General features: G+C 33.9%; 1 protein-coding gene across 4 annotated transcripts in view; it reads left to right on the top strand.

The window, feature by feature from the left end:
• The window catches only part of LOC144365869 (uncharacterized), a 546,961-nt gene that overhangs the window by 477,319 nt on the left and 44,749 nt on the right, over positions 1–24,893 (top strand). For all 4 annotated transcript variants that reach the window (XR_013424600.1, XR_013424601.1, XM_078018586.1 and 1 more), the window contains one exon: positions 908–1,050. The gene's annotated coding sequence lies outside the window, so the exon portion shown is untranslated. The remainder of the gene's footprint in view (positions 1–907; positions 1,051–24,893) is intronic.

Raw genomic sequence — 24,893 nt, 5'->3', positions numbered from 1 at the left:
AAATTTCCTCTCTGTGAAGGTACTTGACTGAGCAGGCAAGAGTGCAGAGTTGTAGCCTATGGTGACCAGAGCTTCTCTCCATGTCTTCTTAGGTTGTGACTCCTTGGAAAGAGCAAAGTCTGGGGGTTATGTACCTCTTCCCACTCCTCTCCTTGGTCTTGCTTATCAGTTGACTAGCAAGAGGAATTTGTGGCCAGAGTCAGTTGAAATACAATTCTCAGTTGCTTTTCATTCTGGAGTGAGTTAGGGTAGAATACAAAGCTCCCTAGAAACAAAACTGTCTCCAGACAGTTTTGCTTATGAACTCTGAGAGCAAGGTAGATGCTGACACTACAGGAAGCTCATGCACAATGTAAAACTCCTCAAAAATTCTCTCTAGAGCTATATACTCTGAGTTCAGGATAATACCAGTTCTATGTGAGGCCTCAAAAGCTGCCAAGGACTGAGAGAGGTTGTGAAGTCTCAAAAATTTGTGCTAGGGGGATGATGGCAGGTTGCACATGCTTCACTGCCAGTGGTCTGGTTTTCCTAGTCCTTTTCCCTTGCTATCACATGTGATTTCTCACTCTAAGAGCTGGCTTGGCAAATCACAGGTTCCAAAGGGTAGAAACTTTTGTCTACTGCCCACCTTCTACCCCCAATGAACTTATTTCCGAGGCAGTAAGCTCATAAATAGGTCCCTTCTCAGGATGGATCCCAGTTGGAATACCATGAAAATATGTTGGGAAGTGCAAAGAACTACTTTAAAGCCAGATCATTATGTAAATATTAGGATTATAGGGGTTTTTTGTTTGTTTGTTTGTTTTGTTTTTGTTTTTTAGCTTTTATTTCTGCAGAATGCTGAATCATGTGCTAATTGTCTTCACAGTGACAATCCTTTTTTTTCTCCTCTATTTCTACCAAACAGGTGCTCACCCTTCCTCTGTCACAATCTAGGAGATGGGAGTTGGGGCATTCTGTTTTACTTATTCCACTATCTATCATCTCTGGCTTTCTCCAAGTCATTGTCCACTATTGAATTCCAGCATTCTCCCATGTTCACCTACCTCAGTGAGTAGTCATATTCCAATTGTTTTAATTCTATCTTATGGATTTGCATGAAAGTTCTTGGTGCTTCTGGTTGACAATTTTGTGAAGGGCACCCTACAACTTCTTAAAGAATAGCTTAAAATGTACAACTAACTGGCTAATACAGGGGGAAAAATAACAAAATCTAAAAAAATATATTTTTGTAATTGTAGATGGACAACATGCCTTTATTTTATTTGTTCATTTTTATGTGGTGCTGAGAATCAAACCCAGTGCCCCACACAGGCAAGACAAGTGCTCGGCAACTGAGCTACAGCCTCAGCCCAATACAATTTTTAATGGGTCCAAACTAAGACAAGAAAGAAGAAATACAAAACAAATACAATAAATATAAAGCAATTGTTAACATCATAAATCAATAGTCAAATATAAAAGTAGTTTTACTAAATATAAAAAACAGAAATAAAGTGAGATAAAAATTAAAATGCTATAATTGCAGTTTTTAAGAGACCCACCATAGATAACACAATGCAAAGGCATGCATTAAAAACCTATAGTGACTTCAAAAGAATAAAATGAAATTTGAGACAAGAAAATTTTACTAAGCAGAAAGATTCCATAGTTATTAAGGACCTACTTGGAAAATAAAAACAGTTTTAAGTTTATGTATACAATAATACAACATCAAGAATAAAAAAGCAAAACATAAAAGGACTATACGACAATATAGATAAGTGCTGAATTATATTTGATGATTAAATTCACTTCTCTGGAAAAATAATTATACAAGAATCTAAAATAACAATAGAAGATATGAAAACTCTAATGAGTTAATCTAGTTTGATCTATTTAGAATTCTGAACCTCAAACAGAAAAATATGTATGTATCGCCCAAGAACAAGTGCTACTTGAAAATACCCAAATGTTTGAAAATTAAGCATTATACATCTAAATTAGCAGATAATAATCAGAGATAATATTAAGGAAATATTGTGAAATGAATAATGAAAATTTATTCTGAAACTCATGTGATCCAGATAAAGCCTTGCTTACAGGGATTTATCCCATGAAATGCATTAGGAAAAAAAAGTCTGAAAACAATGATCTTAGTATCAATCTCATGTGGCTAGAAAATAGCAAGAATTAAACTTAAAGAAAGTATCAAGAAAGAAACAATGACAAGATGGATAAGAATTAATGATGTAAAGAACAAATGCACGATTGAGAAAATCACCATAGCCAGGAGTTGGTCTTATGGAGAAAATAATACAATTAAGAATCTCCTAATATTGCTGAAGGAAAAAGAGTAGGAAGTAGAGAAGGAGGGAAGAAGTGTAGAATACCTGGAATGGAAAATGGGTACATCATCAGAGATCCTGATACTATGAACAATTGTATGCCAATGTATTTGTAAATATATTTGTTTATGAAATTCAAATTCCTTGAAGACTATAATTTATCAAACTGGATACAAGACATAACAAATATGATGCTATTATATCTATTAAAGTAATTGAATCTTTAATCTAAAACTTTTTTAACAAATAACATTCCTGGTCTAAATAACCTTCACAGGAAGAGTGTATTGATCTTACACATACTTTTCTAGGGATTAAAAAAGGTGAAATAGTTTCCATCACATGAATATGTACTTATAAGACTTACACACACTTTATACCCAAACCTGACAAAGACTTTACAAGAATGGAAAATTACAAACCAATCTTCCATGAATACAGAGAAAAACAAATTCTTAGACATAAGGTCAACATATAAAATCTAATAGCACATAAAAGAGAATAAATGATGACAAATTTACATTTATTTTAAGAATGTAAGTTTGTTCAATATTTCAAATTAGTATATTTTATTCCAATTAGCCAAATGGAGGATAAAAATAATATGATCATTCTAAAAATATAGAAAAAAGTATTTGATAAAATCACACTGATTCAATGTAAAAATTCTTAGAAATGTAGGAATAAATAGTAAAGACCCCCTCTTTTTTGGTACCTGGATTGAACTCAGGGGCACTTGACCACTGAGCCACATCCCCAGCCCTATTTTGTATTTTATTTAAAGACAGGGTCTCACTGAGTGTTTAATGCCTCACTTTTGCTGAGGCTGGCTTTGAACTCATGATCCTCCTGCCTCAGCCTTCCAAGCTCCTGGGATTACAGGCATGCACCATCATGCCCGGCCCATGTAAAGCCCTTACTTAATTGAACATTTGCATCTATAAAATTTGTAGTATTTATAAAATTGTATTGTATATTGACCAAGGGCTAGATCTAGCAATTCTACTCCCAAATGCACATACTTCCATGAGGCACACATATGTATATCAAAGACATCTTATAGAACATTTGTAAAAGACATTATTTGTAATAGCTTCCAACTGAAAACAAGTCAATGTCTACCTGTAGTAAAACAGGTTAAGTACATTGTTAAAATTCAAACAATAAAATACTGTACAACAAACTACTGCTCCATGTGAAAGTATAAATGAACCTCACAAAAAAATATCGAATAAAAGAAACCAAGAACAAAAAGTCCAAATAATTATATTTGTAAAAGTTCAAAAGTATGAAAATTATCCATGGTAATGGGAGTAAGAATAATAAAAATCCTTTGCAGATTCATGGTAAAGAATTGGCACATAGCAATATCAGGATTCCTGGCAATTTTTATTTTTTGATCTCTGTAGTAGACATAAAGGTATATTCATTTTGAAAACAGGTAATCAAGGCATATTAAAATTGATGCACAAAATAAAATGTGTATTTTATTTCTATCAAAAGTGTACATTGTTGAAAATACACATTGACATATTTCAGATGCATTAAATACATACAGATATTAACAGGAAACAAAAATATTATTGTAGAAGAAGTGATGCTTTGGCTAGTTTTGAAGAATTAGTATGAGAAGAGGACAGCAGTGGAGAGTAAGTAGACTTGAGGCATATTAGAAAACAGTGATGGTACAGACCCAGGAATGCCAGCTTGAAATTTTGGATTTTTATATACTTGAGAACACAAATCATAGCTTGCTATGTCTGAGCAGGAGTAGTACATGAAGAAGAATTACATGCAACTGGAGATAAGGAAACCTAACTGGACCATGATATAACACTTCAACATATTACCTTGGAAAGTTGGTTATTCTGAGTTAATATGTGGAAATGATCATTGAATTATAGTTTGTGCTGGTCATTGGTTTTTGTTCTTAGTAAACACTTTTCACCTAGCTCTCTATTCTTTTTAATGATTAAATAAGTACTTATAAAGTACTTATTTAATCTTCTAATATATAATATCTAATCTTCTCCTTGACACACTGAATATCTTTGATAGTTAAGAAATTTAAAAAATATCCACAGGGATATGGCTGATGATTAGGACTTTGGCACCCTAGCTGTGAATATCATTGCAAATAGCAACTAGGTCATTCTCCAAGTAGCTATCTATTGTGCAAATTTAATCACTATTACTGTTTTCATTGGTCCTCAGGTATGTAGAAGCAGATAGAGGAAACAAGGAACTAGGAGCTTCAAAATAATATATTTGTCCTGAAGCAGATAAATTTAGGGGCACCTAGGTGTTACACTCAATCTCTATCAAAGCTGCCTGGAGGTGGAGCCATGTTGGTGAAATGTTGATTAATGTAGCTGTTAGAAATATGGTGCTTTCTGAAAATGTTTATGTGGTTGTCATAGTGGTGATGGGCATTGATGACAAGATGCCAATATACATAGTTAGGGACATTATTATTTCTTTAATGATAAGATTATGAAAATTTAAAAATTTAAGAGTGCCCAGGAAGCAGGAGAAAGATGTCAGAATACTAGTTAGGCACAGCTTTCCTAAATCTCAAGTTTTCTATTTCAATGGGCACAATAATCGACACCTACATTATCAAGATGAGGACTCATCATGTCCCTTAAGAAAACAATTCAGTTTTTCTAAACATGGGTGGAGAGTTTAATAAATCTGTCTAATCATGAGTAATAGTAGGCAAACATATTCTTGAAGAATTTGAATTGAGGTTAGTTGTAGGAATTGAAGTGATCTAACTATCCCAAACAAGATTTGTCTGAAGTCCTCTTCCCATATGTGACCATGAATTTATGCATAACATGTCAAAGTAGCCAGTTGACCAGGTGTCTAACTCCTTCCTGTAGGCAGATTTACCTGCCCATTTTCATAGGAAAATGGCTGTCACAGAGTGCACATTCAATAAGGATTTGTTAAAGAATTGAACAAATCTGGTAGAAAGATTATGAAACCTGTCTTTGAGAAGGAAACTGACAGCTTTGAGGACACAGGTAGTGACTTTATCTCTTTTGTTCAGTTTAAGGCCATTAATTTTACATTGGTAAGGATAGTATACTATCAAGAAAAAAAACCTATAATTATTATTTTGGGCTGGCAATTCCAGAGGCTATGTTACCTGATCAGTGACAGAGTTCTTAGGAAATCAAGAAGACTATGTTTTGTAGTAAATTCACCAATTTAAGAAGTTAAAATAACATTTGAGGAAGATAAATAATTTGAATCAAAATTTTAGAAACCAGATGCTTTTCAGTTTAATAAATATACCACCAACTGTACAATGGAATCATGTAAGTGAGCATAAACTTGTAATATGATAAACTTGTAAAACAAGAACTTATGTCAGCAAGGAACCCAGAAACTCTAAGGAAGAAACAGAGGAAATTGTCACAAAGCAGAGTTATCAATGTTTTCACAAATACTTTCACAATAGTTTTTACACATACAAACATACAACCTCACATTTGTACACACAAAGAATGCATGTGTATGTGAATATATATATATATATATATATATACATATATATATACACATATTACAATAAACCATATTTTTATGAATTAATATACATTCCTAAAGAGAAAGTAATAAAACTTTTGGTATTACTCAAATTGGTTAGATTAGATTCATGACTAAATGGAAATGAAGCAATTATAGGTATTTGACAGCTTGGTCAAAAGGAGGGTGTGCCTTAAATTTTCCTATTATCAGTAATAAAATTGATCTAACAGCAGAGTCAGTGATGAATGCAGCACTATTTTATATTACAGTAATCTAAAATACATTTGATATGTTTTCACTCTCATAAAAACAGGATGCAATGTGATAAATTCTACTGTTTTGTACATGATCTCATCTTTAAAGTATAAGTGATGTCAACCTTGAGAGAACATGAAAATTTTATGTTAGAGTTTTAAATAGTGACATGAATGTGTGGCCATATATGATTACAATTTTAGTCAGTACATTACAAAGAGATAAAAAAATATAGGTATAATTCCACATCCAGGGGCTCTAAAGATTAGTACAGTTATAAATAATGGAGAATTAGAAAGAAAATAAATTTTGATTTATAATTTTTAAAAAGTATAATGATAAAGGCAAGAGATATGGAAATCTACCAGTGTAGCAACCCCATGTGTTATCCATAGCCAAGAATCATACACATTAGAATAGGTTGTTTGTAACCAAAGTTGAGTTCAAATGAATAACACATTTATGACAGCAATACTAAAACTAGTGTCTAATCTATCTCCATCCCCCCCAAAATAGTGCCCTCTTTAAAAAACTGATAAAGAAGAAAGGGGCTTAGGGAGTAAAATTCAGGGCAAAAAGGAATAGGACCATTGCCTTTGGTAAAATGTATTATGATGAAAAAATATTTTGTTGCTAAATTTTCTCAAAGAAAAAATTTCTTTCTACAAAAGAAAGTATAATGCATATGTGAACTATAATTTATGAAGAACTAAGGAGGGTTATTCCTAACGAGCTAGGACCAGAAATCATGAAGGGTGGTAGAATTGAGGATGATTAAGTTGGAAGACATAGAATTTAAGGATAACATCATCAACATTTTGAAGATCATTCAGTCTATTCAAATAAGAAAAATAACACAATACATTGCCAAGTAGGCAGATTCCAATTATAAAAACTCAGTGATTTATTAATTTTGGAAAGGATTTTAACAAAATCAGTAAGATCTCTTTCAGCTCAGGTCTGTCACCAGATGACTCAACAGACAGAAGAGGATTCCTCCCTGGAAGACAACTTGCCTGTTAAGATCCCTTTAATCTCTCCTATTTGAAGATATTGTGACAAGTCAGTGTAGTAGGCAAGTCAGTCTTGAAAACAGAACTAAAGATATTGGTTTAATTAACTGGACTCAAAAATCAAACATGTGAAAGTGGAATGAAGGTCTAGATAAACTATCCTAGATTCCAGTTTTCAGAACTAAGTAGCAGAAGGATGGACACACATGGGATAGACCAGCTGTGGGCAGAAGTCTGAATGGCTTCAATAACTCTTACCCGACTATTACATTAAGGAGGGGATTCCTGCCTTTCTTTATAGGGTACTAGGAACATTATAATTAATGCTATTTGGGAAGAAAGTATAGAATGACTGAAATATTTCACTTGGTTCAGGGACTAACACAAGTTTTAGAGACTTGCATTCTTACATTCTACAAGACAAATTTAATGAAAATTATAATAAATTGAGAAATACACTAGTAACTGATCAAGTATATATAACATACACATTTTGTAAGCCATATATATGCTACAGTTATTCCCAAGGAACCCAGTTTTGTACTCAAATAGCTAATATTTAGTTAACACTTGTGAAGTGTTTTCATCTATCACCTCTTGTCATTTAATATTAACTGAATGAAGTAGATGTAAGTATTATCATTGTATAAATAAGAAAATTAAGATATAAAGAAGTTAAATAATCTGTCCAAAAGCAGAGGCCCAAAGTGGTATAAGTTGTCTGAAACCAGAACCTTCATCTTCAACCTGTAGGTGATAGTGGTATTACTGATGTTGTTGGAAATCAAACCACTCTGAATTGTAGCTCAGGGAAACAAAGAAATGGAAACCTACTCAAGGCGGCCCATGTGCATTTTGGGAGGTTGGCAGTCAAATGTGGCACCAAACTCTGGATCCAATCAAATGCTTGGTACTGTCCAACCTTCCATATGGTTGGGAGGTCTGGATCTGTCACAGATGTCGCAGGCAGCTTCCCACATCACCTGCAAGACATATGTGACATAAATGGGAAAGCAGGATTACTAAAAGTGTGCCCCCAGCTGGGCCTGTGACTGTGAAGCAAAGATCAGCCTAGCAGCAAACATGAAAACTGGGCAAATTTGGGGGATGGTTCACTTTAAGGCCCTGACTCAGCTGCTCCACAGGGAGCTGAAATGGGGGCATTGTGAGTTGGAGTAGGCAGGGCTGGCAAAAGAAAAGCTCCAAGGACACATTGAATCACAACTTCTAACAATGTGGCATGGCTGTGCAAACAACATCAGACAGGCCAAACTTACATGCAAAAAATCAAAGACTGAGTGACTCTTTTTGGGCAAATGTGTCTGGCAGCCTACAAGGAGGAAAGGCAGGGCTGCAAGTACAATATGCTCTACAGACAGAGGAGAGAGTCCCAGCCCAAAGACAGCTTCCATGTGTACGAAGTGTGGAAAATCTGAGACATGCACTGGGCTCTTCAGCCACATTCTCACCCTTGGAAAGCAATCAGCCAGCAGAAAAATCTCCAATTTAAATGACAGCAAAATGTATGCTTGGAGTTATCTGACCAAATTAGCAACTGAGATATTCTAGGGACTTAATTTGCACATTGAGTTTTAATAGTATTATATGTGTATAGCAGATTATATAACCAAAAATGTTAATGGGAAAATGATTTTATTTGACTGGGAAATTGGCACCCCAACTAATTGTCTGAAAAGGAGCCAATTTTAAAATTCAGATGCTATTTGAATGAACTGGTATTGGCTGAATTAGGATTTATTGTGTAAAATATGCAGCTTTTAAAGGTAGCCTAAGGAAAGAAAAAAGGACTCAATGAAACAAGTTTGTGTATTTCTCTGTGTCCTGGGATGGGTTTCAGGATAGTACAAACTATCATGAAGAATTCTGGAGTGAGGGTAGTGGTGGAAGATTAATAAGTGACCTTATATGAATGTGGAAGAAGAGTGTTTCTGTGGTCTGCAGATAGGAGGATGGTTTGTCAGCTGTCCATAATATAGTCACATAGCAACTTTTTACTAACATATTTGGTTACCTTTTTGTAAATGACTTGGAGTTTTATATGCCTAATTTTATACAGAATAGAATTTAGTGTCACACATATTTAGGAATGACCATGTTTTGGATGTGCTGTTTAGAGTGCTTAATACATTAAGAAAATTCACAGCTTAAAATTAGTGCTGGCAATCAATCATTTTTCTTATCAGGAAATTTAGTATCTACAACTGGCCAAGACTAAATAATAAATAAGATTGTGTGGGGGTTATTTTCATAGAAGAAAGCTTTGGAAATAATAAACTTTTTATTGTTTTGAAAATATCCCCTTGCTTAAAAAATTGTAATGATCCTTTTTTTTTTTTTTTTTATTCACACCACCTCATCTCCTTATCCAGAAGCAGCTTAGGTAGATTTTGTAAATAATGGTTGAAAGTGCAGCCTTCATTTATTACTTGCCTTTGGGCTATTGAAAGCACAAGGCTTCCTTAGAAAACCAGGCCTTTTCCTCCCCACCCGAACACCCTACCATCTTACCCTTTAAGACAACATCTTCAAGTTGCCATAGACCAACTGCGAGTGTTAAATGAATATCTTTGACAGGAGCTAAGTCTTTTGGGCATTGAAATAAGGTTTTCCTCCACTCTTGGCATGTGAAGATTGAGAGTGTGCTTTGACACCAGAGCAGAGGATGTGAGCAAAGCAACTTTCAGAGCATCAAAAGTGTCAGCAGAAGGAAAAATCAGCCCAAACAGGAAGCATCAAGGTAATTTTCCTACCTATAGTATTCCAAGAAGTCAGTCAGCTCCTTGCCACTCTTGGCTGATGGAGCCCCCTTCTCTATTGTTAAATGCCACATAAACTATCTGTCAGCCTCTAGGCCTGCTCAGTTCTTGTACACAGAAAGAAACTCAGGTAGAAACAAAAGCAGCCATGTATTGAGATAAAGGAAAATTTCCAAAAAATAATATTTCATACTTCATTCACAAGTATATATTTGGGATAGGGATTTCCCCCTGAATATCATAAAACCAGAATACCTGCTATGTTTGAATTTCTGCAATAGTTGAAGCAATCTATTTCTCTATGAAGAAGGATTTTCACCTAATCATCTGGTGTTTTAAGATTTAGTACTAAAGAGTATGATTATTTTCTGCACTGAGAGTATATTAAATATTCCCTTGCTAATGTTAAAATATCTTAAATGTTTAATTAATATATAGTATACCTAAATAGTAACATACCTTCCAGAAATTGAGAGTTGGTGATTTTTTTTTTCAAATAGTGCACAGACACGTCTCCAGTATCAGATTAAGAAATAGAAAATTAATTACACTAAATTTTTAAAGAGTTGCATTTCCCAATGCTTTCATTTCAGTCACTTTTCAAATCTTGAAGGAAGACAAGTTACCTCAGAGTGGCAACACCTGTACTCAAACATCTATTTCCTCAATATATTCCCTAATAGCATCATCAAATAATTTTCATTAATATTTAATTCATTGCACATAGCAACCTGTATAACTATAGGAAAGGACATAAATTAGCATTGCAGAGTATGAACATTTGCTACATGGCAAAACTGTTCCTTTTGGCAACCATTTTGCATTTTTAAAGCCACAAGCACCCTGCTTAACAGAACTCCAAAGAGAGGAGCAGCAAAATGGGAGGAAGGTGCTGTGATTAAATGAAGGAAGGCTGGGGGGTTAAAGTCATTGCTGGATGATTTCACCACTGCTGCCCCATATTTATGCTCTCCGTAAATGAATGAGGAGAGCCCCATGTGGGATTGCAAACTTGCTGGGAATGGATGAGAAACCTTCTGCTCTGCTGGAGTTTGTAAGTAGTTTCTAAGAGCTGATTTCTGCACAAGTGAAATTGATTGGATTGTTTTATTTTTCTTCTGGCAAGAAATATTTTTTCATCTCTGCATATCCTTCTCCCTGTTCTCTCTGGTTGGCTTGATGACAAAACCTTCTGCAAGAACTAGACACGAGTCATCTCTTCTGTGAAGCCTTTCTGAGTACACTGCCGTGGCCCCTGCCCCTTCTTGGATTATGTGGCATTGCCCTCCTTAATAACTTGTACAGTACCTTAAAAATTCTTTTCAAAAACTCCTTCAGTTTTTGCCACTCTCTCATAACTAGGTTGTGAGCTTCTAGAGGGCACAGACTGAGACTTTCAACTTTGTATGTTGTTGTCCCAGGTCACTTTACTTACAGTTTCACTACCTCTAGCCTGAACATAAGGAGAAAATCAGTTCCATGTGTGAATGACCACGGGCAGATTACTTACCTGTGAGACCACCATAGACAAATATCATCTAGAGTTCCCTACTGTTAGCAGAATTGCTTCTTCAGACTGACCTACACATTGTTTAACCAGCAACACACTGCTGAACTGGGGAATGAGCATCCATGAATGTCTTGTTATGTATCATAATGAAAGATAATTGGCTATTTAAACTTTCTTCTAAAAACATGTATTGTAGAAAAATAATTGGTTCTTCGCAAAAAAAAAAAAGCCTATGCCTCATACTTAAGTAGTTAAGGTTAATTGAACATCACTTCTTTTTGTCTTACTTCTTTTTTAAAATAAGAGGTAAGCAAGAGGGATAATACAAGTGTCATAACCTTTTCTTACCCATAAAAGGAAAAGGATGGGAGTGGCTGACACTCATTGTTCTTCCTTGGAGTCTGAGGTGGCTTTCATCTTTTCCACACTTTTCTTGAGGCCAATCAGAGGTACTTTTGCCTTTTCTATTTCTGTCTTTTAAAAATTATTTTCCAGAAGACAAACAGATATATACTAGAATCGTGGTGTTTCCTCTGAAAGGTGCATTATAATTTTATTGGTAGAAAAATAATTTTAGACACATAGTGTTCAGAGATACTGAGTGGTTAGTTGAATACACAAAATAAATTTAGATATATTGAGGCATCCAAAGTATTATTAATATTAGAAGTGTAAAACACAAGTCAGACTGCCTAGGTTTAATTCTTGTTTCTACTTAAAGTGCACTTGCTCTTGAGTTAGTTATTTACCTTTCATTTTTATAATTGGGGTAATAAAATGCATTTCTTAGCCTGAGAAATTTAAATGTGCTAGTGTATGCAAAGCTCTTGTAACAATGTATGGAACATAGTAAATGTTCCATAAATGTTAGTCATTATGTTATAATAACTCATTGCATTATGTATAATGTGCTAGTGCTAATAATAAATAATTAAAGCAAAGTGGACAAGAGATATCAAAATGAAATATTTGAATGTTATGGTTTAGAATAGATATGCTCATTGTTCATAGCTAGATCTTTCAAGTTCTTTAATTATAATAAAAGAAATAGGCTCTCTTTATCCAAGAATTATAAATAATTATTCAACTATGCAAATTGAATTTCTATACTGTTCTTTGTTATTTTCCTTGCCTATAGCCAAGGTATATTTATAGCTACTCAGATATGAAGTGTACTTGAAACAGCCATTATGAAGGTGGACTATATGAAAAGTTAAGTCAATCAGATTTGTGTTCATTAGTAAAATATTTGTATATTATAATCAAAGAAAGTTCTATCCATTTGGTAAATTCTAGAATTTGGCTTTGTAACAGTGATAACACACTGACATAATCAAGACTACATCTCAAAAACAAACAAAACAAAGAACCTTAAATATGGTGGTTTTGACTACCATGTTTTCCCCATCTTATTGCCTGAAATGCCTTTCTTCAAAGTTTTAGATATGATGATTTGCTTTCTAAATAAGGATGTGAGGATCTTCCATCAGAAGGGTCTAGTGTGATTCTTTTATCAGGGTGTGAGTTGCTGGATACAAGAAACAGATGCCTCTTTTGCACTGTATCAGCTATGAAATGTAGTCATATCAAAATACTCAAAAAATCCTTCAGCTATAACTTACACAAAGATGAATAATACAGTTAAAATTGGTTTGGAAAGCAAAGATAATACTGAATATCAGAAGCATCAGTTTCTGGATTAGATACAATGGCATTAAGCAGACCTAGTCCTTTTTTTTCATAGGATCAAAAATAGACACAAGGCAATTAAAATAATTTGAATTAAAATTAAATCTAAATACACTTTCCTAAAATGTTGATACTGGGTTTTTCTAAGAAGTGCATAAAATTGTAGTTTTCAACATGTCACACAACTTTTACATTAAGAATATTTGAACGCGAATAAGCAGTAATCATTATTATTGACCTTTATGTAATAATCAGAATATAGAAATAATAAGCCATATTTAAATCTTTATAAAATTGAAGTAAAAAGTAGTATCATTTTAATTAGGATGCTTTCATTGTGTAGTTACATATGTTGATTTTTAAAGCATTTATTTTTTCAAAGGAAAGGAAGATATATGTGCAAGCAAACAGAAGCGATAGAATAATATGTTTCTATAATTAATAATCTTTCATAGATATATTTGCTTTTGATAGGAGTCAATACAGATGTCTGCAAAAATAAAATCAGTTCAGTTGGTTTAAGGCAGGGAGTGGGTTTCACTAACAAGTAGAATTAGATTATAATTGATGATAAATTACTGTTATTTCAGATGAGAATAACATTGTATAATATATTACTTAAGTCATTGAGTCTTTCATTTAACTTATATCAGTTTCAAACTTGGGGATAGTTAGGCTTGCTTTTGGTCATTGCTAAAACTCTTACTGTTTCTCTGGGAACCACATCCTCTGTGTTTTTTTCACCCTCCTGTTCTGCCTCCCTTTTCTTGAAGTGTTTCTTTTGTTTGTCTCCATTACACTAGCGCGAAGGGACACAGTGTTTCTGCACAGTGGGAGTTGGCAATCTCCGAAGAGGCTTTCCAGCATTGCTTTTTAGACTGAAATCATTACAATCTTCAATAGCTACTTGGATTAAAAAAAAAAAAAAGGAAAGAAAGAAACTAGCACATTATTATTCTCAAAACCATTTCAATGTAAAAGAAGGCTATTTGCTTGGTTCTCCCCATTTCCCTGTTTCCTCCCTCCTCCTGTCACCCCTGCTCATCTTGCTCCTTTTCTCTTTGGATATGTTTCCTTCACACCTAAGTTTAGTTTGCATGGTCCTGATTCACTAATTCTATTCAAACTGAGTATACAAATGCATTTTTTTTCCTGTTGGTTCTGAATATTTTTACATTGCTTATGCAAAGGATTGTAGTCAGATGTATCTTATACTCATTGATATTTGAATTACTATCTTTAAGAATGTGAGATATATCAGCAATGACCCAAGATAATGCTTTCAAACCCAAGAATTCTTAGTATGTGTTTACTTGATGGAAAAGTTGTTTTAGTAATAATAAACCTTGCAATTAATTTTAAGTAGATGAGACTTCTTGTTTATAGTTATTCATACACCAAACACCACTACCCTGTGTTTTTCTCCAGGTTCCTAAGTGCCTGCTTTTCATTAGTAGTAGCCTTTGTTTATGCACATGCCCATGAGTGACCCTAAGTGCACAGTAGAAACTTGGGGCATAAGAGCTGTTTGCAGTGCTTTCACCCTGTGAAAGGGATTAGTGTACGTGAACACATAATATTTTCAACAGAGGTTTGCAGTGTCGTCATGCGATTTATTTGTTCTCTTCGGTGAGCATAACTATAAATAATGAAAAAAAATGGCATGAATAAAGGGGAGAGTAATTTACGCACTTTATCAAAGCTGTACAGTCAATTCATATCCTATATACCAACTAGATGTATGTATATTAAAATAAAATCAAAGTAATATGATGTTATTCATTGTTAAGTAAATGGGAAAATGTACTAAAAAAGGCAAATGTAGCAAATATGTAGTAATTTGTTTTTGATGTTTCTTATTTTGATGTCTTTTAAAATAAGTACTCAAAGAAATGGCATAGGATATATGTGTTCTTATTTGAAGTTACAGTGTTCCCTGGACATGCCGTAGAGTTTTCCCAGAAGATGTCAGTAAAGCTATTCCATCTTTCTATCTCCAGGCACTGGGACTCAAATAGTAAACAGTAGAAAGTTAGTGGTTTTTAAAATGTTTTGCTCATACAGTTCTTTATTCCAAGTATACTTAAATCATTGTACCAGATTAGAAGTAATTGGTAAATTTATGCATTTTAAAGTCAAATGATTTCACTCCTTTATTGGAATTTAATTTTGCTTCTTAGTTTTTATTTTACAGGAACAATGTAAGTTTACCTAAAACCAGGTTCATAGAATATGTGTCACCAAAATTCTGTGTATAATTCAAGATTTGTTAGATAATTATTTTTCCATGAAGTGTGTGTGTGTGTGTGTGTTGTCTTTTATTTATTTCTTCCTGCTGCTGAAATGCTGTTGAATTTGTGTAATTTTCACAGTGCTCATTAAACTTCCTCTTGCATCATATGCATTTATGTAGCATCCCTTCTCTCCTATTGTTTCCAAATTCTTTAAAGACTAGCATTGTATATCCTGTTTCATTTCAAGCTCCCCCAAATTCCTCCCTCAGTATTTGGTACAATGATACTTGTTGAAAACATGACAAAAAAATAGAACATGACTATGATTTGCTATCTCTTCTGTGTGGCACGGCTTCCTATGTCTGTATATACATTTGAAAAAATTGTGATCATGGTACTTATAATAAAAGACTGATATAAAAATAAATCAGAACTTATTATTGTTTTCAGGTCCAGAAAGATATATATCAATATTAATATGAGAGTATTACAGATGAAATTCTATTATTAAAAGAAAAACAGTCATGAAAATGTAGTCATAGATTGCCTTTCCCATGCTCTGCCAATAGAACTATAATGTGAAATAGAGTGAATAGTTCAACTTTAGTATCATATCTGCAAATTACAGCTCTTCGAAATGCACCAGTTGCTCAAAAGGTTATGAATGATGTCATTTGCAACCATATAGGGAAAGGCTTTTGCCTGACTTTTCAGATCTATTTACAGAGATCCAAAATGTTCTGCCTATTTGTTTATCTAAAATATGTTTCTTCGTGAATGCCAGAAAGGAATTGCTACTGTAATCCCAGGTATCAATTTGCTTCCTGTAGGATATTGCCTTATGATCCCTGCTCGGTCTCCTTTTATTTTTTTTATAATCCCAAACCCTAGAGGCATCATTTCAGCCTAAGTCAGTGATTTAGAGGCTCTCATGCTTTTATTTATAAATGTGTATGCCATAAAAAGTTACATAGCCCAGAATATAATGAAAACTGGTCGCAAAATTTTGCTTTGAAAATCACAAACATGCCCTAGTAAATATAGCCTCTGCCCAGCCATATATTTTTTTAATACTACTGTAGCTGCCTGCCTGTACTTATTTGTTCTAGGTTCAGAAACATACTGAGATTTGGGAATCCAATTTTGAGGGGAGCTATACAGCACATTTTGCATGTCGGCTAGAGGTCTGCCAACAGTCTCAATTATTCTTTCTTTCTGAGCAAATCAGTAGCCAAATGTAAAATCTAGACTAGTTCCCTGTTGTGCTGGTATACACTATGTTCTCTATATACTATATTTTGTTCTACTTGGGACATTATGGAGATCCCAGAATTAGAGTGAGAAGTTGAATGCAGTGAACTAAACTTTACAAAGGGTCTAGAACCTTACAAAGTGCCTTATATATATTATCTCACCCCACTGTCCATGCAGTTACATACAGCAGCTAATAAAGCAGGTTAAAGCTTAAATGCTGGTCTCCTGCCCAGTAAAAATAAGAAGGTTATAATGGAAGGAAGGAAAGAAGAAGGGGAGAACAAGCAAAGAGAAGATGGAAGGAAAAGGAGAAAAAGGGAAGGAGGAAGGAAAAAGGAAAGGTAAAAATTCTAATAAATTCTTGTAAGATGTAATTTTTGGTTAAAGATAGGTTAAATAAGACCTACTGTTTTTGATTTAAATATATTAATTTCAACTGAAGTACTCATGCTGATATAATAAAAGTGTTTTAAGGCAATGAATCATTATTTTAAAGGTCACCAATTAAATTCCTTCCCCTGAATAATTTTCCACCTGTCATTTTGCAGGTGGACAGTCACACACACACACACACACACACACACACACACACACACACACACACACATCTTCATTATTTGGTCTATAGTCACCAAAGGTGCCAAGCTTTTAGGTGGAAACAAACATACTTTCAAGACCGTAGATTGGTAGTTAATCCTTGTCACTCAGAGGTATTTACATGTGTCTAGCATTAGAAGTAAGTCTTCTCTCATTTTCCATCTGAATCTAGGATATGTCCCAGAAAGAAATTGGCAGCAGATGATGAAAATAAACTGTTTTCTATGCTATGTTGGAGGTCTAAATTTTGCAGTTTATATACACATACGCTTTCAGGGCAATTTTTGTTTCATAGTATTTATTTTAGTTTTCCTATACTGACTCTCTTACACTGATAAGTAGGAGCTAGAGCTGAAATTGGCAGGGCATTGTCTGGTCCAAGCCAGAGCATGCCTGTGGGCCTCAGAGAGAGGTACACAGCTGGAGGAGATGGAGGTAAGAGAGTTTTACAAGAAGAACCTCAACTAAAACCCAATTTAGTTCTGAAGTTTGGATTGGTTCTGGGTTTTATAGAGCTGGAAGCATACAAAACAGGAGTAGGGAAGTCTTCTTTGAAAGAAAGAAAAAAAAGGAATGAAAATTCATACTTTGTCAACACCAATAAAAACGAAAACTGTGTAAGCTTATTACTTGTTCCCATTCAGGATCAGAGAAAGGGCTCATTCAAATAAGGGGCTCTGAAACTCAGGCTTCTTATAAAGGTGACTCTGACTCTCTAGAGACTAGGTATAACTAAATGCCAAAGGATGGAGACCAGGAGCCAAAAGAAAAATTAAAGCAGAGACTGACAGAGCCGGATTGTGGAAAGATAAGATGTCCAATTACAAAAGATAATCATCGTGGCTGTTCACAGTTCACCCATGATCTTCTATCTAGGAGAGCTGTTTAATATGTCATGCTAAGCAGAACACAGATACAAACATGACCTTAAACATGTTTTAGGATTAACCAACATATGAAAATAACAATTTGAATAAGTATTTTATGACTTTTTTTTTAACAATTCAAAGAATATATGAAATCTGAGGTTTGGATAAAAACAAAGAAATAAAGTTTTTGTTACTGCCCCTCAGGAGCTTGAAATATGTAGTAACATTGAGGGGAAAAATGTACTGGTAGTTTTCTAACAGCTTGTACCATACCCAATATTAACCCGCTGGGCATATTGGAGCTGTAAGGAACCTGGACGCAATAGTAAACTCTGGTTGAAAAAAAAAAATGCACCGATCAATAGCTTGTATTACTGTAAAAATCCTTCTGGGCTTAAAATTTTATTTTCTTGTATTATGATAGAAACCCTGAAGAGCAAGAATGAGAGCTAATCAAAGAAATAGTAGAAAACAGCATATGTGTCCCAATACATGATGGTCTCTATCAAGGACATTATGGGTTCCACACGGAAAACTATATAGTAGTGGGATTTTGTGTGTGTGTGTGTGTGTGTGTGTGTGTGTATGTGAAGTCTCCATGGTGCTGTTTCAGGATGTTTTTTATAAAGAATTTTTCTAGTTACCAAATAAGTTCGACAATATATCCTAAAATAGAAAAATAATTCTTTTCATTGTTGTAAGTTTGTGTGATACTTTTATTTGTGTATATAGTCTTATTCATGTCTTTTTTAATATTTTACTTGAAACATTTGAAAACTGTTTATCTCTTCAAATTTAACTATTTGGTATCTATTCTTTATGTCAATGACTGGTATTTTACATGCTTCTACTAAAATTATTTTTATCCTAAAACGTAGATATCACTAGATAAGCATAAAATATAGGGGAAAATAATTACACAAAGCTATACTGTGGCTGGTTGTTTTTAGAATAGTTTGGTATGTGAAATATGTAAACATATGACTGATGCTATAAATTTACAGCCCTGTTTCATTTTCATTTCTTTATTCTTTCTCCTGCCAGACAGAATGAAATTGGTAGGAGTTGACAGGAACTTAAAGAACAGAAGGAGGATTAAGGAAGTAAAGTCAGGTGATAAGGAAAAAGAATGGTGCATGAGGCTTAACTTGTGAAAAGGAATAAAAGAGAAGTAGGGAGTTTGAATCCAGAATCAAATGTGAACTGGAACCCATACATTTAAAGGTCTCTGTGAGCTCACCAACAGAAGAGGATTCATAACACAGTTTTAATTACCTCCTGTAATTAGCTGGGAGAACTTACCTCTAGTTTTTCTTCCTTAGTCAACCTGCAAAAATGGTTATAGTCAAAGCAATCATTCTAAAATGCAAACTGGAAACCTAATTATCTCACTTCCCCCTTCATGCCTTCATTACCTCCTGTTGACCTGTGGTATTTTTTGAACTTAGAATGTCCTAACCTGGCCCTTGTGTATAGTCTTCAGACCTAGGTTTACTACCATATCTCATACATTATACATGAAGCATACCAAACTAGTTGAAGTTCTCTGACCGCACTACACACCTGTCCGGGTGCTGCTCCTTCAGCCTGGATGCTTTCTTCATCTTTCCTGGTCAAATTTACCTTGTAGAACTTAGCCAGAATATTTCCAGGGAATGCTTTCCTAAAAACTTCCAGCCTGAACACCACACCCCAAACACTTTCCACAATCTGGCCCATTATACAGAATATTCCCACAATACTTTAAAAGATTTAAAACTTAGAACACATTGTATTTTTATTATTCTGTCTTCTCACAAGATGGTTAGCTGCTTGAAAACAGAGGCTATATTAAGATTCACTATAAGATTCTGAGCAGTTTCATGGTTTGTGTTTTAATAGTTTTAACTGAGAAGAACAGTGGGAATATAGAGTAATTAGAACTTCGTACAAAGGTTTACAAGAAAAAATTTAGAAACATTACAAATATATAAGTTGAAATAATGTCTTTTCTATAAGATACTTTCTCTTATATTCAGAAAAAGATGCTTGTGTTTACTTGTTTGAGCACTTTCTCTATCAAGTAAGTCTTATATAAGGTGAGACTGTAGGTGATACCATCTAGCAGAGTATATAACATATTCAATGTTCTTAATAGATATTGGTTGGGTAGATAGAATCCTGGGTAAAAGATCTTTAAAGATAAATTTAAACCTACTTAAATTAGGGCTAGATGTGCAAGTCTGAGCATAAATGACAACACTATATCCCACTACAATATACCTGTTTGGATATAAAAATTGATGAGACTGTGCTGTAAAAGACTATTTAAAACAAAACAATAGCTAACCAAAATAAGGGAGAAAGGCATAAAGGTATGGGGAAGATCAGTGAAGTAGAAGGAGAAGATTGAGAGGGAAGAAGGAGGGACAGGACAGGGGAGCAAATGTGAAAATAATTTAACAAAATTGTGCTATGTGCATGTATAAATATAACACTTAATTCCACCATTATTTGTATCTATAAAGCACCAATCAAACATGAATAAATAAAAGTGTGAAAGGAAGACCATTGGAGGAAAGATCATAGGAGGAGAGAGGAGGGGAGTGGAACTGTGTGTACCACAAACAAAAATGTAATCAATCAAATTCCATGCATTTAAACAAACTCAATTATTATGTATAAATATAATGCACTAATAAAAGGAAACAATACATGTGTTGTTAAAAATAGAGCTAAGCAATACTTCCTAGGTTCTGGTAAATTATTTGAAGTACCATCAACAGAGACTAGTTTGGGGGAAAGAGGCAAAACAACATCTGTGTTTCTTAGTTTATAATGGTTATACCAAACCATTAATTCATGTCTCTGGGAATTTTTCACTGCTCTTCTTCTGCATATAAGTCTCAATTTAATTTATATCAGATTTTTTATCTCAATATAAATAATTAGAGCATTTTATCCCTTTAGAAATTGACCATAAAATGGGGGAAATGTTTGATTTTTAAAAAAACAACAGAAAGCACCAAGAACCTGTTTTCCAATAAAATAATCTGAAAATGAGAATAATAAATATGGAAAGACCACTTGGAATTATTCAGAAAACAACACATCCATAGATTGGATATTTCTCTTGATGAGATTTAGCATTTGTTTTAGTTTGCTTTTCATTGCTGGGACAAAATACCTGGAAAAAAAAAACTTAAAGAAGGAAAGATTTATTTTGGCTTACAGGTTCAGAGGCTTTGGTTCATGGTCAGTTGACTCCAAGGCAGAAATTCATGATGGAAGGTCATGGAAGAAGCTGCTCACCTCATGGCAGATGGAAAGCAGTGGGTGGGGAAAAGGAAGTGGTCAGGAACAAGAAATACCCTTCCAGAGTATGTTTCCAGTGACCCACTCCCTCCAACTAGGTCCCACCTCCTATCGTTTCCACCACTTCCCCAAAATGCTATAATTAGCAATCCATTAATTGATTGATACACTGAAGAGGTCACTTTCAACACTGTTGTACTAGGGACCAAAACTTCCTCCAACACATAAGTCTTTGGGGGAACATTCCAGATTCATATCATATAAACATTTTATTATTTTTAATTATTTCATTTGAGAGATAAAACATGCTGGTACACAATTTTAACTCAAATAGATGCATTTTAAAAATTCCAGTTTAACCAGACTTGGTGGGGCATACCTATAATCCCAGCAGCAAAGGAGGCTGAAACAAGAGGATCATGAGTTCAAAGCCAGCCTCAATAAAAGCAAGGCACTAAAAAACCCAGTGAGACCCTATATCTAAATAAAATACAAAATAGTACTGGAGATGTGGCTCAGTGGTTGAGTGCTCTGGAGTTCAATCCCTGATACTACCCCCACTTAAAAAAAATTTTTAAAATTTAAATTTTAAAATTTAAAATTCCAGTTTAAATCTGTCAAAGTAAGAGTCATAAAATAAACTAAGAAATTGACAAGATAGTGTACTATATTAGTTGGATGATGGTGTACAATGGGATCTATTATAGAGTGTGGAATGACTCAGTGGACCAAAATGTATATATGGTATCATACTCAATAATTTTAGTGGACATATCACCAGTAAAAATAAATGTTCATTGAATATACTACCTTGTCTCTCACTTCACAGAAAGTTTGCAGTTATTTATGTTTTCTCTGCATTTATGAAAGATTTGGGATAGAAATCTCATGACATTTCCTCTCTATTGGAAGGCCTTCATAGAGATTTAAAAACCATTTAATTTCTTTATTGGTTGAACATTTTCTAGAATATTCTTTTGGTTTTTCAGCTTTCATAAATATACAGTTTTTTTTCTTATAAAGTATATGATTAAGAACTTTCTGATGTCAGCCATTATTCTAAACATAAACTTTTGTTATACCTTTCAGTGGATACAAATGTAAAATTGAGTTGAATTTCCTCAGAGGTTTACCTTTAACAAATCCATGACATTGTATTTGTTTTGTTTTTATTTCTTACTTTTTTCTTTCACCATCAGTGCGCCTTAAGATTCCATTTCATGGAGGGTTGTGCTTAGCTGAATTGTGATTGATTACTTAATTACCTGATTTATTGGAAGAGTAGTTAAGAAAGGAGGCTTTGGGATTGGACCAACCTGGTTTTGAATTCAAGCCCAGCAATTTACTAGTTGAATAGCTTTGACACCCTCCTAAAGCATAACTTTTTTAAAAAGAAAATATAATATGGATATATCTATAGTATCTATCTTATTTGAAATTGTCTTGGTAAAATCTGAAAATATGAATAAGACTTTTGACTGTGCCTCATGCATACTAAGATTAATTTCAACTATTATAATTTTCATGTGCTTAAGTGGATTTATGAATTATGTTACCCACTCAAGTTAATTGCAACCCTGCAAAAGGAAGATGTGACAAAAAATTTTGCAAATAAAATACAAATCAAATATCATATGGATAAAGCTGAAAAGTTGCATAGAATTTGGAAGGAATTCACATTTTATTCTTAGTCACTGATAAAGCAGTTTAAAAATCATGATGACCTATTGCCTATCACATGAAGTTGGTTAAAGAAATTAGAAATTTAAAACCCTATTGTGTGATTTACATTCACTATTATAAGACTGAACTTCACACCAAGTACATTATGGCTTTGAGATCTTTGCTATTGATAAAACAATACCTTTCCAATGAACATATTTAAAAGTGTTCATACACATTATGAAGACACAATACTATAACTTGCTTAACTATTTTATACTACTGTTGTACTCAATATGGGGCTTATTTCTTATACTTAATTATGAGTATTTAGAAGCCACTTTTCAGGTTTCTTAATCAATGTGGCAAAGCCTAATTTTTGTTTGTTTTATTTTGTTTTTGATAAACTTTCATCCATGTAAAACTACCCTTTCTCTTGCCACCTCTATTGTAAGTTCCAGAAAGCCTACTGCTCCCTTTCCTTGCATGCATTCCAATTAAATCCAATGGCAGATGAGAGGTCTGCTGGGGACACCTGGTTATATTTTCTTCCTGACACAGGCATGAATAGTGCTGTTGCCTCCCTCTACCTCTTATCTTTGAATATAGTGTTATTGTTTGGAATAGTGACAGCAATATCACTACCAAGGGTCAACAAGTAGAGGGGTGAAGAAATAGCCATATGACAATAGCTGTGCACAATGATTAAACAAACTTGGTACCTGCTGACATGGCTGAGCAATTGCACCGTCCACAGATCACTTCCCTCTAGATTTCCTCTTATGACTAACATGACTGTGTGACTCAAGTCAATTCTATTTTGCTATTCTTTTCCATTAGCCTTCTTTGGTTTTATAGGTATTTTACAGAGATACCTATTGTATGAATCCTTCTATAGAGTCAGGAGCATCAGTCCATCAATTGTATGTAAGGCCAATAGAACCCATATAAGATACTTTCTAGTTATACATTCTAATTCAAAGCATAATTTATAATTTGGGGGGGAATAGTTTTCAGGGTTTTTTCTACATAAAAAAACTGAATAATCCTCAGTTTGGATTTTGATGAGCAAACAAGTTCAGAGAGGTCAACATTCTATTCTCTGATAGAAGCCCATGGAAGAGTATAGCATATTTTTGGTGGAGGGAAGATCCATATGTCTAGAAATCAGTGAAACTAGTCAGATGTTTAGTTCTGTAAGCAATACTTAAGGTGCATATTAAGACCCATCACTGAACAGGAATCCATTACACTTCACCTGAAGGTGGACTCATGGGCATGTGTTTTCTGATGAGACAGTTTTGGGGACTTTGTAACACATGAACTGGTGACAAATTCTTCTTCCAAGTTCTGCTCCATAGAAACAGTCAAGATGATTTGGTTTAAAATTGCTCAAAGCAGGTATTACCACTTACTCATCATAAATACATAAAAAACAAAAACAAAAATCTCTCTGTCTTTCCCTCTCTCTCTCACACACACACATACACATATACTCACAAATTCCTTATTTCACATTTTCACATTTAGTGTGGTTTTGAGCAATAAGACCTCCACCTGAATTCACTAGGAAGAAATACTCTACAGAATAAACTATTAGAAATTTAAATATTCTCTGAAAAATATAATAATTTTAGCACTAAAAAAATTGATATAAAGCCAGACTTTTGGAAAATCATCTATCAGGTAACCTCTGGTTTATGACAATAAAGTTTTATAATCAATATATCAATTTTATTTTTATATTTTCTCGGATAAGGAAGAAAAATTATGTTCTTTATGAGGTACAGAATAAAGAGTACATTCAGATGCTTTTCAGAATATGTACCTAGACTGAGAGAAATAAATTTATATTTGTAAATATTATCTTAG

The sequence above is a fragment of the Ictidomys tridecemlineatus genome, chromosome 8 (assembly GCF_052094955.1).
Source record: "Ictidomys tridecemlineatus isolate mIctTri1 chromosome 8, mIctTri1.hap1, whole genome shotgun sequence".
NCBI lineage: Eukaryota > Metazoa > Chordata > Mammalia > Rodentia > Sciuridae > Ictidomys > Ictidomys tridecemlineatus.
Note: the sequence above shows the minus strand (reverse complement) of the source record. Positions and strands in the feature narration are given on the sequence as shown.